This window comes from Pollicipes pollicipes, unplaced genomic scaffold (genome assembly GCF_011947565.3).
Source record: "Pollicipes pollicipes isolate AB1234 unplaced genomic scaffold, Ppol_2.1 Scaffold_4219;HRSCAF=4965_pilon_pilon_pilon, whole genome shotgun sequence".
Taxonomy (NCBI): Eukaryota; Metazoa; Arthropoda; class Thecostraca; order Pollicipedomorpha; family Pollicipedidae; genus Pollicipes; species Pollicipes pollicipes.
In genome coordinates, this window is record NW_023596448.1 from 7,272,378 (window position 1) to 7,290,136 (window position 17,759).

Here is a 17,759-nt window from a genome sequence, read left to right on the forward strand (position 1 = left end):
GGAAATGGGAAGAGGAGGAGGAGGCGGAGGAGGATTTGAGGAAGGGAAGGAGATGGAGGTGGCGGGGGAGGAGCATGAGCATGAAGAGGACGAGGAGCAGGCGCAGGAGCAGGAGGATCAGGAGAGGAAGAAGCGGAGAAAGGAAGAGGCGCCCTCCGGTGCCGTACTCTGACCGTTGGATTGATTGCCTGGGGCCATCTTGGCATGGCCTACCCCTGCAGGGCCTGCGCCGTGCTCGACGTCTCTCGTGCGTCCCAGTCATCCATGGAAGCCGATCATCGCGCTAGACTGACTCCCCCTCCATTGCTTCTCGTCCCCAAGTACGCGTATCAGATAAGAGGTTATTGGTTCCGGCATCGCCGTTCCGAAAAACGTCGATTTTTCAGTTCCCGCGGTATGTAATGTGCTATAAGAATCTGTGTACGCCTAGTGGTAGCGCACGTTGGGTAGATGACTGCAGATGCCTGTAACACATACGATCTGTGTGTATGTACCGGCCAGCAGCTTAGAATGTCCTGTCGGAGCTGACCGGCGCTGGACGGGCCGCGTGGTCTTCGGCCGCAGACCGGCACCGCTTGAAGGGGCTGGGAGTCAGACGGGCCGGGTGGTCTTCGGCCACAGACCGGCACCGCTCAAAGGGGCTGGGGGTCAGACGGACCGCGTGGTCTTCGGCCACAGACAGACCGGCACCGCTCGAAGGGCTTCGTCCGCAGACCAGCACCGCTCGAACGGGCTGCTTACACCTAATAGTCGTCTTGCGTGTTAAACCCGTGATGAAATTGTGCCATCTCCTCGTTAATGACTTCGTTTGTTGTTTTTAAGAGGAATTAACTGTTATTCTGAAATAGTTCTGCAAAGTTTTGACGCGGACGAAAAGTTTTTACACATAACACGGATGTTATGGAAAAGGGACATCACTTGGGCTAGGCCAGTTGTGGTTATGTTTTAGCAGATGCATATGTCATGACGCTTCCCCGTGGCTTCTTGGCATTTGTGCTTAGCTATCGCCGCACGCTGTAATGAAGGTCGCTTTGTCAGCCAAACAACAGCTTATTTTTAGAAGCAGTCTCAAAGGATGTCTGTAGCCACACAGATAAGACAATAGTATTAACCTCATTCCTCGGAAAAATCGGGAGAATGGAGATATAGTTAGGTTGATATTTCGGCAACATGCCTATCCCGAAACAATAGCAGAAGTGTGTGTACTTTTGTAGAAGTGTGCTCCGCCATTGTTTCGAGAAAGGCAGGTTGCCGAAATATCAACCTAACATATTTCCATTCTCCTGTTTTTTTCGAGGAATAAGGCTAATACTATTGTCTTATCTTTGTGGCTAATGCTTCTCGCTAATGCACTGAACAACTAACATATCTGTACCTATATGATCATTTATAGATGCATCACGTCAGCTACAATAGCAGCTTCTCACAACACCAGACGAATTGCGGTATAATTAGGTTTAATGGTTGTTACGTATCTCATCAATACCGAAACTAGCATTTCCACTCGACATGTTGTTTATACCGATGCCTTTTCAATGTTCACTGATCCCATATACTCAGCTTCACCGAATGGATGAATATCTTTTATGATATTTTGAATGATATGATGATACTATGCATTACGATATAATGCTATATTTTATTATGAATGATCTTTCGCTACGTCGGATGCTTGCGCTGTACTTAAATGTACGAAGATAGCATTTCCTTCGAGAGTTTTGAAAACAAGTTTCGATTTCTAAGAGCGTCTTTAGCTTATGCCAACACATCGACCATCACCCAGGGTTTGGCTTGCATGCCTAATCGAAAGCCGTCTTCTCTCCAACGGCGTCAACCCTTCTCTGCGTGACCTGGCTCCCAAAAATCTGCCAACAGCCTCGTTGGGTTGTCACACGCACCGGGTTACCATCCTGGTATTGCTAGCCAGCGTTCGGTCTCCGGGGCACTACAGGCAGCAGACATATTGTAGCAGCTGGAAATTGTCGTAGTCAAGGTGCTTTCGCACTGCCAGGGTGCTTCAGTTTTCTGTGCAGGAGCCGGCAGGAATCTGTGAGGTTCCGGGACAGCGCCGGCACCTGACCTTATCAATGTGTGACGAAATGTCAAAGGGGTGACGAATGTATGGGATCGGCGCGAAATTGAGGGATTGATACGCAGTCGGCGCGGATATTGAGGGATTGATACGCAATCGGCGCGGATATTGAGGGACTGATACGCAGTCGGCGCGGATATTGAGGGACTGATACGCAGTCGGCACGGATATTGAGGGATTGATACGCAGTCGGCGCGGATATTGAGGGAGGTCCACGACCCTCCCTGCATAGTACTCATCTCGGCACACTTCGCTGAAATCAGGCAGACGTCAAACACACCCAGCATATTAGCAAGGGAAGCACTCTATTAAACAGGCATTATTGAGCACGGAAACCCCTCTTTCGTCTGTCACGTCAAGTAGAGAAGCAGACTCCGCGGACTCGGCGAGAAGCGGACTCTGCCCTCACCGCGCTTCCGTCATCCAGTGTTGACCGCTCTGTTTCATGCAGACCTTAGATTGTCTTGTGCCTGCCAACCCTGTCTCATCATTACACTTTGGACAATGCACCAAGAGCTGTAACTCACGGCACGCATGCACCTAGACTGCCTCCACTCGGTCAGTCTGCCTTTCTCTACAGTCGTCTATCGGGCTCTGCCTTCCACGGATTGTCCTAATTCACCTTCCCAATATGCTTAACCATCACTTTTCAGCCATTCCCAGCCCACAAGAAACCCCCCAAGGCCCCTAAGCGGCATAACCCTTAACCCCCTCTCCCTGGCCGGTCTTTCCACAGCCAGTCTCGCCGACTCTGTCCCTGACCGGTCTTTCCACAGCCAGCCTCCCCGATTCCGTCCCTGCCCCACCGTGCTCCCCGACTCTGTCCCTGCCACGGTCCTCCCTGCCTCCTCCCCCCCCCCCCGCCGCCGCTCCACAGATCCGCCGCCGACGTGACGGCCCCGTGTGTATGTGTGGCTGCAGCTGACACCAGCGTCGCGGGCCAGCCCGGCTGTCGGTCGGGCCCGTATGGAGACCACGTGACCGGGCTGGCGTCAGCTGGCGGCGACATCAAGGCCCCGCGGCGATCTGTGGACACGCGGTCAGCCAGGCGGCCGTTTGGCGGCCGAGTGTGCCGCTGCGTTGCGGCTGAGGTATATGAATTTGAGTGGAGGCTGGGAAGAGCAAGAAAGGGGGCGATGCGGCCAGCGATGTGAGCGGGGACGGAGAAGCAGAGGGGACCAACAAAGCACGGCATGCGCGGTGTCGAACGCCACTAGCGGAGGTGTGCCCATATTGTAACCCCCTGCGCACGTGTCCCCCTTTCCGTGACAAAGTGATTTCATGGTTTAAGGTGTATGCAACAAATACTGATTGTTACAAGCTCCAAGAAGGCACGTAAAAATAAGGATGTCAAAACGTTTCATGTTGTTTTACGAAAGCAAAGAAATTGTGCGAGACTGGATCGAGCAAAACTCGGTTTTCAGTTTAATATTTGATAGTTGTGCCCATGCCCTACTGTGAAACCTTGTGTACGCTCTTGGTTCTTTGTACGAAACGGACAAGCAAGTCACGTACATGATGATCAAGGGACATATGTGTATCACCGTTAGACAATCCTAGTAAGATATGTAGAACAAAAAACAATGGCCTGCACCAGGGCATTAACTTTTCGTCGTGTCACGGGTTCTTGACAAAGCCATAAATTCTGCCTATTGGATGTCCGGTACTATCGCAACAGCCCTCCAATCACTTATTTTCACGGAATTACGTAATGTCGCACAATGGCTCGGTACTCATCACTACCTCAGTCGGTCTTCGCTCTCCACCCTAGCCGACCTTCAGCCGACCTCTGGCCAAACTTCGTCCTTCTTCTGGCCGACCGCCAGCCGACCTCTGGCCGACCTTCAGCTGACCTCTTGCCGACCTTCAGCTTGGGAGCTCCGTCCGCGGCTTGCTCCCTGTTCTTGACAGAAGACGCGGTGTGAGAGGGAACACAATGGACAGGCGTTCCGAAGCAGATATTTAGGAGCCCACGTCGCTCCAGTTCGTTGTCGACTAATTTGGGCTGCCAAAGCGCTGTAATGTGCGGCATAGCATCCCCGAAACGGTGGGCGGTAACATCACACCGCCACCTGTTGACGCTGCAAACAAACATCACGAAAGGGGCATTGAATGAGGACAGCAACAGGACAGCAAAGCTCTGTATAGAAACTGCAGCCGATTACAACATGATGTGCATGGCACTGTATTTGCTGGACTCTATCACTGGCCAACTCTCCCTAAACGTCTGCATTTAACACCGTGTGTGTGGCCCACTTTTTGCAAGATTTAAGATTCACCACACAGTTTCCGGGGTTGTTTCAGTTCAGTCAAAGTCGCGACATTGACCGATGATGGTATTGATTTTCAATGCACATATATCCACTGCGATATGAATATGACGATGTACGGGTGGACGGTTGATAGCCTGGCAAGAACGGCTTATTTCCAGTTATGAGCTCAAATACCATTTGATTTCCTCCACCTTGGAAGTCTCCGTTCAGTTTATTATAGGGGCACGTATCGCATGGCCTTGACAGTGTATAGCCAGCTTAACATCGTTCCTAATTGCCCTGGTGAGATATTGGCCGTGGCGGATATTTTGATTCTCATGCGCAAAAATTAAGTTCACCGTGGTGCTCCCAGCTCCTCATGCACACCAATTCGTAATGAGTTGGCGTATTGATAAATGTATCGAGCACCATGTACCTAGCTAGCGATCTGAGACAGCAAAATGCTAAGGAAATGCTTGGGAAGTGCTAAGCTAAGTGTTTTCAATATCATCGTTTTGAGGGAGTGGCTGATGACTTGTACAGCTGAAGGTGTAGCGACTAGCACAGTGTTGGAAATTTGAATATAATGGGGAGTGTATGTAGATTCTTCAACGCACGTTTCCCTCAACCAAAGCGTGAGACTGATGCTACTGCAAAGCTCGCTACGCGCGCTGAGCTCCGCAAGGAGACATGTAATTTCAAAATGCCTTTTCCTCTATGCATTCCATGAGACTCTGTTCCAATTTGTTAGCACGAAAACTAGAGCGCTGCAAATAGTTCAGAATTGTTTGTATGTTGTGCTATTCTGTAAATCGTTGTGCTGCTGCCCTACTTTCCTGAATGCTTTAAAGCCTCGCGTGAAATAATGTTAGGGACGGTGGATAATTAATACCCTTTGTAATTATATGCACCAAATCTTTCATCCACCAACGCCATCTGTGCGAGCATGTGCTGTTAAGGAAAATGAAAACCTATTTTACGAAGAGGGGTTACGACAGTTTTCATGACCTATACACCCATCTGAAACGCTACCGTCTTTGTTCGTATACTGCTGAGCGGTAATCATTAAAAAGGAGTCGAAGGACAAAACTTCAAACGTAAAAATTTCAAATGGCCTCAGGTAAAAGGGATAGAAGTCGGATGTCTGCGGACCCAAAATGGCAGCAGTCGGATGGATAGAAGATAACAGTAATACGTTAAAAGGGCGAAAAGAAAATTGTGAACAAAATCGAATAAAAATTTGGAAAGGATGAAAGTCAAATGAATAAGCGTCGACGGTAGTAAGTTTTTTCTAGACCAAGCAGATAAAAGTCACAAAATTAAAATAACGGACACTAAACGAAATAAGTAAAATATGCAGCAGGTCAAGAAGGTAAAGGGTAGGCCAAGCGCAAGACGAAAAGGAGCCAGAGGCGTGAAAGTTCAGAGCATACCGGTAAAACGAATAGTTAGCTTTAAAAAACGTTAGCATGCTTTAAAATAAGGCAGGTCCCAGAATACTGAACCAGCCAACTACGTGAGCTCCTTTCGAGCAAAATCCTGGGCACTCTGGGACTTACCACCCTGAGCTGGGACTTCTTTTACATGCCAGTAAGGGACCTTTTCACAGACAATTGAGAACAAACGGGACCATTTTGTTTTAGGCAGAATCGGGGACGACGCCGTACGTAGGTGGAGGGACGGGGTGCCCCCTCCTCCCCTGACTGTCGGCAAAGGGACAAAAATATGCAGTTGCCACCCCCATTTTGGGAGGACATTTTGCCTCAGCTGAAGTTTTGTAACTGCATACATGCTATCCCAATTCAGATCTGGATGGCGCATAGCTTGCCCATAGACATGGGCGTACGCAGGATTTCACAATGATAGGAGTTTATCTTTATGCTTGTAATTGTTCACTGACAATCGAGTTCAGTGCATTGCAGACTAGCATAATTATTTTGTGTCGCAAACAAACGTCGTGTCCCAAATATTCTTATTTAGACGCGCCTGCTTGAAACTCGTAACTATCAACATTTAGTCACGTTTATAAATACATATCACACATTAGCGAGGGATGAGAGCGCGTTGCTCGAGAGTGACTATGGGCGCATGTCAACTGGAGCTGAGCAAGGGCATCTTTAATGGCGTTGAAGACGCTCTTTTCTGCATCAGGAGGTCAGTTTGCGGGAGCAGAGAGCCACATGTATAAACTGGTTAGGTCCTGCTCCGTACCAGGAGACCTGTTTTGTATTAGGGGGTTGCTGGCTGTTGAGCGCCCCCCCCCCCCCTTATGAAGCGGAATGTCCCTGTTTTGGATCAGAGGACACCCTTGATCAGGAGGTCATTGTTCTGTATCAGGAGGTCTCTCTAGGTGGTCAGGTGTCGCCGCATCAATGGGCTCATACCCCTTCATAAGACGAGGCCAGACTAGGGCATGCAGTTTGAGCATACTTAGGAAGAACTGTTGCCACCAGGATGTCTGCTTACAAAGTCCATGCAAAAACACTCGACTGATTTCAAACGAATATTTGCTAACAGTTACTAAACGACTGTCTCGTTAGCAACAAACAACAGCCGGAACCACGTTCAACAAAAACTCACTTTAAAAAAACATGAACTCATCGTACGCCCACTTATGTGCTGCCATTGCTCTCCGTGATCCCCATTTTTTAGTTTTGTCTTCCGAAACCCCAAAGCACTTTTAAAGAAAGGCGGTCTTTAGTTTCAATAAACTGGGAATGTGCAGTAGATGCTATGGAACGAGGCTCAAGGGAGATTACCTCAAAGGCATCAGATGGTGAAATAATAGCACCGTATGAAGACATCCAATACCGCGCGGATGGTCCTTCTGAACTAAATTCAGGCCTAAAACCTGAAAGCAAAAATATGCGCCTTCTGCACAGTCACGAGACTGCAAAGTGGCTGTGCACCACAGGCCAAGCGCAGGTGGGGAATTTACCACCTCCCTCTGCCCAGGCCATCCTGGACGAGGAAGTCATCAAGGGCCCTTAGTGCCTCTGTAACCCCTATAAAATCTAGGACCTCTGGCCAGGACACCTGGACTGGTGTGTTTTGATTGACAGTCTGCAGGGGCCTCGTTTCGAAAAATTAATTGCGGGCTGAGCGGTGAAAATAAGGAAACCTATCTCCAACAAACGGACTTTGCCATAGATTTGGCCCACTTTCCTCTGGAGGTTAGGGACTGGAGCTCAAGCTCTGCAGCTGGTTCTCCCCTTTTCAACTGGATGCGAAACTACAAACCCATTTTTGCTCTTTCCATTGACTACCTGATTTCTTGTGATTTTTGCTTAAATGGACTTTTTGTCTTTGACTTTTAGCATTTTGGCTTTTGCTTTCTTTGATTATTAGCCATGTTATTCTCATCACTTGAATTTTTGTCTGCTTCACTTTGTACATTTGATATTTGCTCCTTTGACTGTTTTTCTGACTTTGTGGCCTTTTTATTTTTCGCATGTTTTATCTCATTTGATTTCGTGCCGTTTGACTTATTGTCCTTTGGCTTTTTGCCCTTTGACCTTTTGCGATGAAACGTCGATGAGTACGGGATGTCGATTCCAGACATAAACTGCATGACATTATCTTCTTTTGAATCTCGTACTTGAGCCCGCGCCTCCCTGAACAGTTAAGGTCCACGTCGCATTTAAGTGTCTCTCGCCGCCTACAGGGCGGCTTTACTCGGAAATCATATATCGCAAGCTGGTGTAGACGAGGACCTACTAGACGGGATAGGCGCATGTCAGCTTCACCATGGACCATACTTATCGTGGTCAGGCTGCGCTTGTGAAGCCTTCGATGGTAAGTTCCCTGTCCGGTGTTCTGTGTGCTGGCTGCCCGGCGTTATCAATGGTGCCCGGGCTAAAAGAACTGTCTTGCCACTCAGTTTTTTGGCATGGGTGACCAATAGATTATTGCATCTTAAAGCTTGAAAGGGCAAGACCCGTCCTGATTTGTGTTAAGCCAGATTTGTGCACGTTACCAGTGTATCACACAGATTGCACGACATTCGTGGGTCGCTACCGCCTGATGTTATTGGGATCCAAGTGACCGCTAGTCCGCTCGTAAAAGTTTGGTCGTAAGTCGTGTGGATTTCTAAAATTGGGAGGGAATTCGCATTTTGGCTACACGACAATCAATATCGCTGAAAATTACAAAACCTAACACGATTTCTCCGAAAACTTTTGCAGAGTATGTTTCTCACGCACTTGGACCTCCGTCGGCTTCGGCCGGAGTTCTGTTTACACCATCGGTCATTTGTGCTTCTGAAGTCATGTGTACTGTCAGCAGGAAAGTCTTTAAGCAGGAAATACTTTTAAGCCTGGCTTCTTGGCATTATAACTTCTTTGAAATATGCGGGAAATGGCCGATTTTTGACATGCCAGGAGATCTGCTTAAACGATGACAGCAAGCAATCACTGAAATATATCACAAGCTCCTCGGTCCTCGCAGCGCTCGGGGCCACCAGTGCTGTATCTAGGCTCGTGGACCAGAACACTGCCAGGACCATCGAGCATTCGCCAAATATATCAAATGACGAGTAGCTAACACAATCCTTTGCCCAGTACTTCCTGTTGCATTGAATGTCGGTTATTTTTGGCGGGAAGTGGAGGCTTCATTATTTGTCAAACTGAACGGCTTTGGACTATCGCCGTAACACTTTTAAAGCATCAGCCGGCAGCCTGGCCCGCCCCGGCCAGTTGATGATCCAGCCCGCAAAAGCCTACCCTGCCGCGCTACAAGCCTGACCAACCATTGACCCGCAGGTACTAAGTTTTTGAAAGCTGCATTGTTTGCCACTTTTACTGTCATTTCTCCTTAATCTTAGACATTAAGGAGAAATGCCTAGGAAAAATGAACATTAATGCGTATATGAAATGTCATGTCTGTGTCATCTAATGCACAACAATGTTTGGCGAACATCAGTGATGTTGCTTAGATGGCAGTGATCAAAGTACCTGGACAAACTGAATTTCCACTGCACCAAAATTAATCTTGAAAAAATGAATGGTAAAGGGTGGAATTTAGATTGGTATGTCACCAAAATATACTACAGATTTCACTCTTGTGCCTCATCTTAATAGACTACATGCAATGTCCCCTAAAATTGTATGCATCAACTGATGGCTTTGCATTGATATTATAATGTATTTGCACTGAATTAGAGTATAAATGCTGCACGTTTCAAGCCATGTAAAGTCTCACTTGATTGCACCATACATCAGCACAATCACCATTTCAATGCGTCACAATCGCCATGATATCATATCCCGCATTCAAGAACCAGAGGCAGTTTCCCATATGGTGTTTGCTGTTCTTAAATGGACACATCATGCAACAATGCAAAAAAAAACCGCATGGTAGCTTTGAAATGACCCATATTTTCCTCTTCTCACTATGTTCCCAAAACCACCCATCCCAGAACCATCGCCGCGTAGTTGATGTGATACTGCGCACAAGAAAGGATAGCATAATGTCTTTTCGATAAAGATTTCCCCCACCAGTGGCATTATTGACCTTTAGCAATGCTACAAAAATGTAGAATATTGTTAGTTGCTGCAGCAAAACTTCCACCACGAAAAAAAAAACTGAAAACTATGTCAAGCAGCTTTTGCGTATTTCACGTAACCTCTGACTGCAACTTTAAATTCTTATCGAATGTCTACTTGACGTAAAGCGTTGGGATGAAGCCATTCACCACTTTTTCAGACCTTTTCAAATACATATTGGAAACGATGAAAAGCAGACAAAACAACAGCATTTATGAGACAGATATGCTGAAAACTAAAAAATCGTAGTAAGGGTGAAACGTATCATATGTAAGGGTCTTACTATGGTGGTGGTAAATAGAATATTGTTCAGGCATAAATAAACAGCCTCTTTTTTGAGGCACGGATGTTTGGGAAGCAAGAAAGTTTGAGTGCATCTCACTCTCAAAATAATAGCTAAATCCATTTTGAAACTCCTTTTGTATCATTGATCCATCTAACTGCTGCTCGATGAAATCAGGCGAAGCTTGGACAATTCGGGTTGTAATTCTTGAGATTTTGAGTGCGGTAATTGGCAGCACAATCTGATTTTGAATGGTTTTAAAAGTTCAAGGATAAAAACACATTATTTTGTTTAGCTCGAATTTTTACCCGCAGAAGCCCACCAAGTCTGGCTCACAACCTGGCCAAAAGCCCGCGGGTTCTGACGGGGCGGGTGCTGGCGGGTTGGCTGGCTGAAAAGTTGCATGTCTTCCCTGCACCGACGGCGGAGATGCTTCGTTGTATATTTCATATCCTTGAGCATACATGCGGACTGTTCTGCTTGCAGGCCCTCATGTTTTGTTGCTAACATGTTTGCATATACAGGATTGCACTGCGCTCTCTTCAGGACGTAAATCGCACGGACAAAAAGCCGATGCGTGCTTTTTTAGGAAAGGTATCCCGCTATCAAGTCTAGTGAGCATGAGAAGAATATAACAGTATCTATTTACAGATTCTTTACTCATTTGCAGTTTCTTGAAAGGCAGTCTGAGTTTTATAAAGTTTAGCGGAAGTCGCATAGGTGTCACAAACTCATGAGAACACGTAGGCGTCATCCTTTTTTCTTGCCCAAAGTTTTGCACTTTCCGAAATATGGACGCGTTTTGTGGCAGAAGTAGCATGTATGAAATGGCATAATGAACGACGTTGTCTGTAAAAAACCTGTGCTCGTAATGAAAAGCATACACTCCACAACCAAAGCGGACGGAGGAACAGCTCCTCCAAATTTTACGATGCTGAACAGTGGTTCAGTGGCATAGAAAGAAGCGCCTGGGAAACATGCCTCGCATTTTAAAAAAAGCACTTTGGAAGCATTAGTGCCACGTCCTCGCTTTTAACACCGGCGAATCTGCTAATGAAATGTAAGTAGACAAACAGTGTCAGCTAATTTCTACGTCTACTGAGCTGTAAGTTGTTAAGTGGTTTATCTCAACTGTTTTAACTGAAGATAATTGTTGCAGCCGTTCGAAAACCAATGCTACAGAAAATGGCCCATACGAATCGTGGATATTGCCTTAAGTTGCCTGCAAAATAGCCCATCGATATCGATGAACCAATTACTTGGGATGTCGTAAGCCATCAAAAGGCAATGTTCCGAAAGTTTTCTCAAGCTCCGCGGCTTTATTGCCTCGGTGGATGGTAACTAATTGGCTGTTTGCGTCAGATGTGAGCGGACAGTTATTGGCAACCCTGACGATGCATCTTAGGCAGTGCTTAAGTATGGATGTACTCAGACAAAGCCGGCCGTTGTGCTCAACCAAAACTACTCGCACGTGCTAGCGAGTATACCTTGTTGAGACATCAAAATATCCAGTATATGTGGGAAGACAGGACGTTTCAAATAGCTGCTTGCCTCTGACTGGCAACGTTACCGCCTTGACGTTGACTGCGTCATTGCAATTTGGTATACGTATAGCAATGTGTGTCATTCCGCTAGTTTACGCAAGACTCCTTTAAAGCGGCAAAAAGCGTGCAGGATCTGCAGCGTTTCGTAACAAGCCTGACATTGGAGCGGCGCGGATACGCATCGTATCTTTAATTTATGGGTTGTCCTTAATGGACAGCCTTTTAGAGCGGCTCCGAGTGGAAGCCTGGAATTAAGGAGGCACAGCGTTCTCGCCGGCTGGAATAGTACTGCTTCAAGGGATAATGTAAAATCTTCGTCAGTCCCACTGCAGGACAGTGGCCCCTGCTTTTCAGCCTAAATCGCCGTAAATCTCGTGATGTCTTTCTCCCCGATCCACATAAATGTGCCGGCTTAGGGGTCAAGGAGCGCGTACAGTGCAGTCCGGTTGGAGCGAAGCTCTGATTCGAAAACCCGGAAACAAATCCCACGCATCATGTAGCATATTTAGCTGTGACGACCATGATTACCGGGATGAAAGATTCCGGGCGATAGTAACTTTGGTAGTCTTAGCTGTAACATATCGAACGACATAAAGAATGTTAAGAAACCAAGGTCCTGCCCAGGTTTCGTTTAGTCATTGGCCACACGAATAGCTCACTATTTTTTAATGTTACTATTTGTCAAAACTTCTGAGGCGGCCAGAATGCATAGGGCATAACAATAACTATGCAGAAAGGATTGGGTAGAGATCTGCTGCAACCCATAAGCTATGTCACATGTGAAGTGTTCTTTCATGTCACTGTGTCCGAGTGTGCAACGTATTCCGTTCACCTTTCTACGCTAACGAGGGAGTAAAATAGCTTCAGCTGGCTTGCATGGACACATGGCATGCGGCCGTAAAGCTTGTTAGCGTTAACGACAACCTCAAAGTCCTCAACTCCGATTTATTGGATGCCCTCCGTTTGGTCGTTCTTTGAACATGTCATGTCGGGTTTCTGATGCTGTCGTTACTAATTCAATATCGCGTGCGTACCAGATTTGTACACTGCAAGTTAAAGCATCCGTACAACATGGCATGAACATCCCAGCTTGAATTTGTAGCGTACTCAATTTAAAATGCATCACACGAGGGCCCTTTTGTCCGCAATATTTGCGAATGTGATCGTCCGGACTTGACGTAAACGCCTGCCCGGCTCTAGATCAGGTGTCCTGGCTTTTGGGCGTCCTGGTTCTAGATCAGGAGTCCTGGCTCTGGGGTGTACTGGATCTATACCAAGTGTCCTGGCTCTGGATCAGGTGTCCTGGCTCTAGGGTGCTCTGGCTCTACATCAAGTGTCCTGGCTCTAGGATGTCCTGGCTCTACATCAAGTGTCTTGGCTCTAGATCAGGTGTCCTGGCCCTAGGGTTTTCTGGCTCTAGATCAGGTGTCCTGGCTCTAGGGTTTCCCGGCTCTATATCAAGTGTTCTGGCTCTAGATCAGGTATCCTGTCTCTGGGGTTTCCCGGCTCTATATCAAGGGTTCTGGGTCTGGATCAGGTATCCTGTCTCTGGGGTTTCCCGGCTCTATATCAAGGGTTCTGGCTCTGGATCAGGTGTCCTGGCCCTCAACCATGCATCCTGGATCTGGGCGCAGTGATCCAGGCGTGGCAAATGAGCGAAGGCCTGGCTTCCCCCAGTGTTCGGAGCTCAGGGGATCGGATGGGAGCACTCCCAGACACTCGTTCGTGGGTGACAGAAAATTAGGTTGATCATAAAACATCGTTAATAAAAACACTGCCGAAACCTGGATGTGCTGGCTACTTCACAGCCGATTTTCGCGCATTAAGGTCCGGTCTTTTTGTATATCGGAAGTGAACAAGAACGATTGGCATGACACAGCGATGTATATTCTTGTAGCAAACAGGTTCTTTTTCTATATATGCTTTTGTTGAAATCCACAGTGTTACATGAATTCAAAAACGACAGTGGATGTTGTGACATAGCCCGCCGAAGCTCTGCCGTCAGGGACTCTGAGACTAGTTCTGTGACTAGCTGCACTACTATGTCCTCTGGCGTTGCTCCGAATGCCAAAGGAAGAGCCTCAGCGTCTACCACATTTGTTTATACGGATTGTACGGGTGCCTGGCAACAATGAGGTGTTTACTGATGACGTCATATCGCCGTTGCCGAGCGTACCTTTGACGGGCCTGCGAGTACGTTCTGGCACTTCTTGGCCGACATGAAGTTGCATATTTTAACCCAATGATGCACAGAGACGAGGAACGGTTCGAACAAGGCGCAGACACAGCGGTGAAAGTGTATTTTTTGCCGTTTGCTGTGAACTTAATTCAAAAATTCCAACCTACCTCACTACATTAGAATATCCCAGCTTTGTATTAAACCAAGAGTTACAGGCCGTACCCACATGCACTGCACATGCAGTGCATAGTCAGCAACGGGCGATGCAAAAGCCCAGCTGAGGCACATTCCACCCATATAGTCCACATACGCAAGATGAACTCCATCGCGGTCCACTATCGACGTGAATTATGTTCGTCTCTCTGCTGTGTAACTGAGGATGTCATGTACGTTCGCTCGCGTCCCTCGCACCAGCACCACGCACTCGAAGCCTTTGGTAGCGTCCTACAAACTTGCTTTTTTCTCCCCCTGCGGCCATTTGTTCATAGTGGCATTGTTAACCGAGAAGTTACGAGCCAGAAATCCTGATATGTGCCAGTTTTATGCTGGGTGCCTGCCCATCTCCTGGCGGTGTCTCCACACCCTTTTTACTGTCTTTTCTCGTCCGGCTCTGCATCTGGCCTTTCCCTTTGCTGGCAACCGCCCACTCCAGCGCTGACGAACCCGGAGCGCTGCCAACAGCATGCCAGCTCAAAAGGGAGAGAGAAGACGACTGCGTACGTGTGCCAGCCGGCTGCTGCATTGGATGGCCAAACCAGACAACAGGATTTTGATATTATACTAGTAATTCAGATGTGACAAGCCGCGCTTGCAGCGTAAATTAGCAATCCCGTATTGATTAGAGCCAATAAAGCGCCAGTGTCGGCATGCCCGGGATTTGACAGCAACGAATGAACCGTCCTGCATTTGCATGATAATGCAGAAGCTTGGTGACGTTGATGTTTTAGTTATTCAAAAGATATATTCGATCCGCGGATTTTGATGTTTCTTACTTCGTGAGATTTATAGTTGTGTAGTTTCGTAACGCCTTCGCTGACGTGCGCTAACACAGGCTTCGGCTCTCAAGGAAAAAGTTTTCATGCAAAAAACACATGACAAAAGGAAGGCTGCCGCTGCATGCTGCCATAGTTGTGCCTCGAATAGCATGAGTCGCATATGCCCTGCTACACAGAGAGTTTCTTCATTTTTCATGAGAAACATTGAAAGATCCGTATCCAGAAGCCACTACGCTGTTCACTTCGTGATTGTGTTGATAGTACAGATAAACCAGGACAAAGCAATACGCGGACCGTGGCTCCATCGGGCTTAAAACTGGATAACATAAATCGGGCTAAATAATTGTTTAAATGTTGATGGAAAGTGATCATCAGGCACCTGTATCTAACCCAGCAATGTCTTTGACGCGCTGCTTCACTGAGTACATTACTTTTAACGGTCTCGTGCAAAGGAAATTTGCGGTGAGAAACTTATCCCTAACGAAGAGCGTGGGATAAGTGCGGCTAGGTGGGATAGATAGGGGACTTATCTTTTACTTGAATTTATTACGTGAATAGACTCAAGAAGGGCAAATTTTGTGTTGCCATTTCATATCGCCGCTGTATGGACCTAATTCAGTGTGCGATAAGTGTGTGGTTGGTGACAACCCAGATCAAAAAGGAAAAGACAGGGAACACGAGCAATCCCTTCGAGTTCCAATTTCGTGCTTCATTTTGAATTTTGTTTTCAGTTTGTCATCTGTTGCCGGACCGCATGAACATGTCCCAATAGGCCATGACGTCACCAATTCAGTGGCCATAAGATCGCCAATTCAACATATTTTAACATGTTTTGCGTCGTAAGAAAACGGTCCTCTTCGCGCTGTACGTCGAAGCCTGATTCCATACGATCGAGATAACTTGCTTCGACATGCGACACGACACCTCCACACATCATGACAAACTTTATGACCAAGGAAGCTGTCAAACCTTGCACGCGAAATGCAGCCGAAATGCAGGTCGCCGATCGAACAGAACGTGCTCGCTCCCGAATGTGCTTGTGAATACCACGAACACTAGGGTATCGGAGGTCAGAACATCAGCGACAGAGCGAATCACAGTTTCCTGCCAGATGTGCTGTAGAACCGATCTCCACTGGCCTGGCGACTCCGCTGCCTGAAGCAAAAATGTCATAGCTGGCGGCTTTCACAAAGATTTTTTCACAACAGTGCCACAGCTGGTGCATATCACAGGGATCCAACGAGCGCGAAGTGTTGATAAAAACCCCTCATGATGTTTGGATGGGCACCCAAATTACCCAAAGCAAAATTAAGTGATCTGACAAGCCGAAACAATGCTGCAAAGCGCGCCAGCACCACCGCCTCATCCGCAGCATGACAGCCACCAGGCGGTGACACAGCCGGTGGCTGGCCACGTGCCAGATGAGTGAGAACCTCCAACCATTTCGTCGCATTTCGTCGTGGTTAGGCTCTGACGCTGCTGAGGAAATTGCAATTCATCCTAAGCCCTCAGGCCTGAGGCTAGATGGATTGAGCTGGATTGCAATAAAATGAATGACGAATTTTTGTGCGAAATACAGCTCGGTATGTTAGGTGCCGTTTATTGCTAAAGCAATTTGATCAGAGAGGTTATTGATAAGATAGTTAAGACGCAGATAGGTGCAACCAATGCAATGTTCTTGAATAGAATATGCTCTTGATGGTTTCAACCAAGGAGTCTGATAGAAGACCTCTGTAGAAATTACTAATCGAAATGTAAAAAAGAGCTCTTGAAGGCAAGTTTGAGAGGGAACTGGCCGTGCAGGCTGTATCGGATGCGCCTAATCTAGGTATACACGTCTAGAGTCTAATATCGACCAAAAAGGCGACACTGCGCTCTTAACTACCACAACTGCGTGGCAGTGAACCGCTTGGCGTGGGTTATCGAGTTAGCTTGTTGACGTCGGACCGCCTGGCCGCGGCCTGCCACCGTCAGCAGCCGCCGGGGTCCGGGTAACATAATACTGGTGACACGCGACAAACTGCCGACTGGGCCGGGCCGCGACGCGCGCCTCGTCAGGCTGCTGCTGTGGGCTGGAGGGGAAGCGGTGGCGGCGTAGATCCTTCAGGGCTGGGAGGAGAAGGTGGCTTGCAAGTACCTCTTTCTATGCAGGGGCACAGCGTTATAAGCCCAGCAGCGATGCACTTTCGCGGAATCATCACGACGTACCCGTTGGCCTGACCTTTGCCCTCGACGCCTTCTGGACTTTTGGACCGGTCGGCCGCAACATCGGATTAGGGGGGAGGGATGACGGCCGCTACCTCAGCCTCCCTTCCTCTTCCGACACCCCCGCCGGTGGGAAAGGCTCGCGTCGGGCAAAGACCAGGCTATTGGATGCATGCTGTTTCTGCGAAAGTTGACTGTGATTGGGGTTTTAAAGAAATGCTCCAATATTTTTAGCCGAAGGCACTTTGCTTGCTAAAACTGTTAAAGACCTGTCGATGTTTTATTCTTAGAGTTGGGCGGGGTCCGGTTCGTGGGTTATTTTCAGCGTGTTCCGTAGAAACGGCGCTTTCTCCTGCGTCATGGAGTTATTATTGGGCACCCAGTCGGCACACGCAAACACTATAAAAGACTGTATCATTCCGATCCGGCTAGAGACCTTTAGAGCCTGCATCGAAAACTCCGTTTACGCCCGTTAGCAGAACGAAGGGAGTCTAAAAATGCCTTCCGTGTGTCTGTACTATGACTGGGTCCTGAGGGCACCAAGGCTGGCCCACCTGGCCACTAACCCGTGAAATGTGGGAGAAGGCTACGACATAAAAATGAGAAATCTGTCTTACGTTATTTGGAATGAGTTGCATAATTATGCAAATTCTGAGTTTAGCGCTA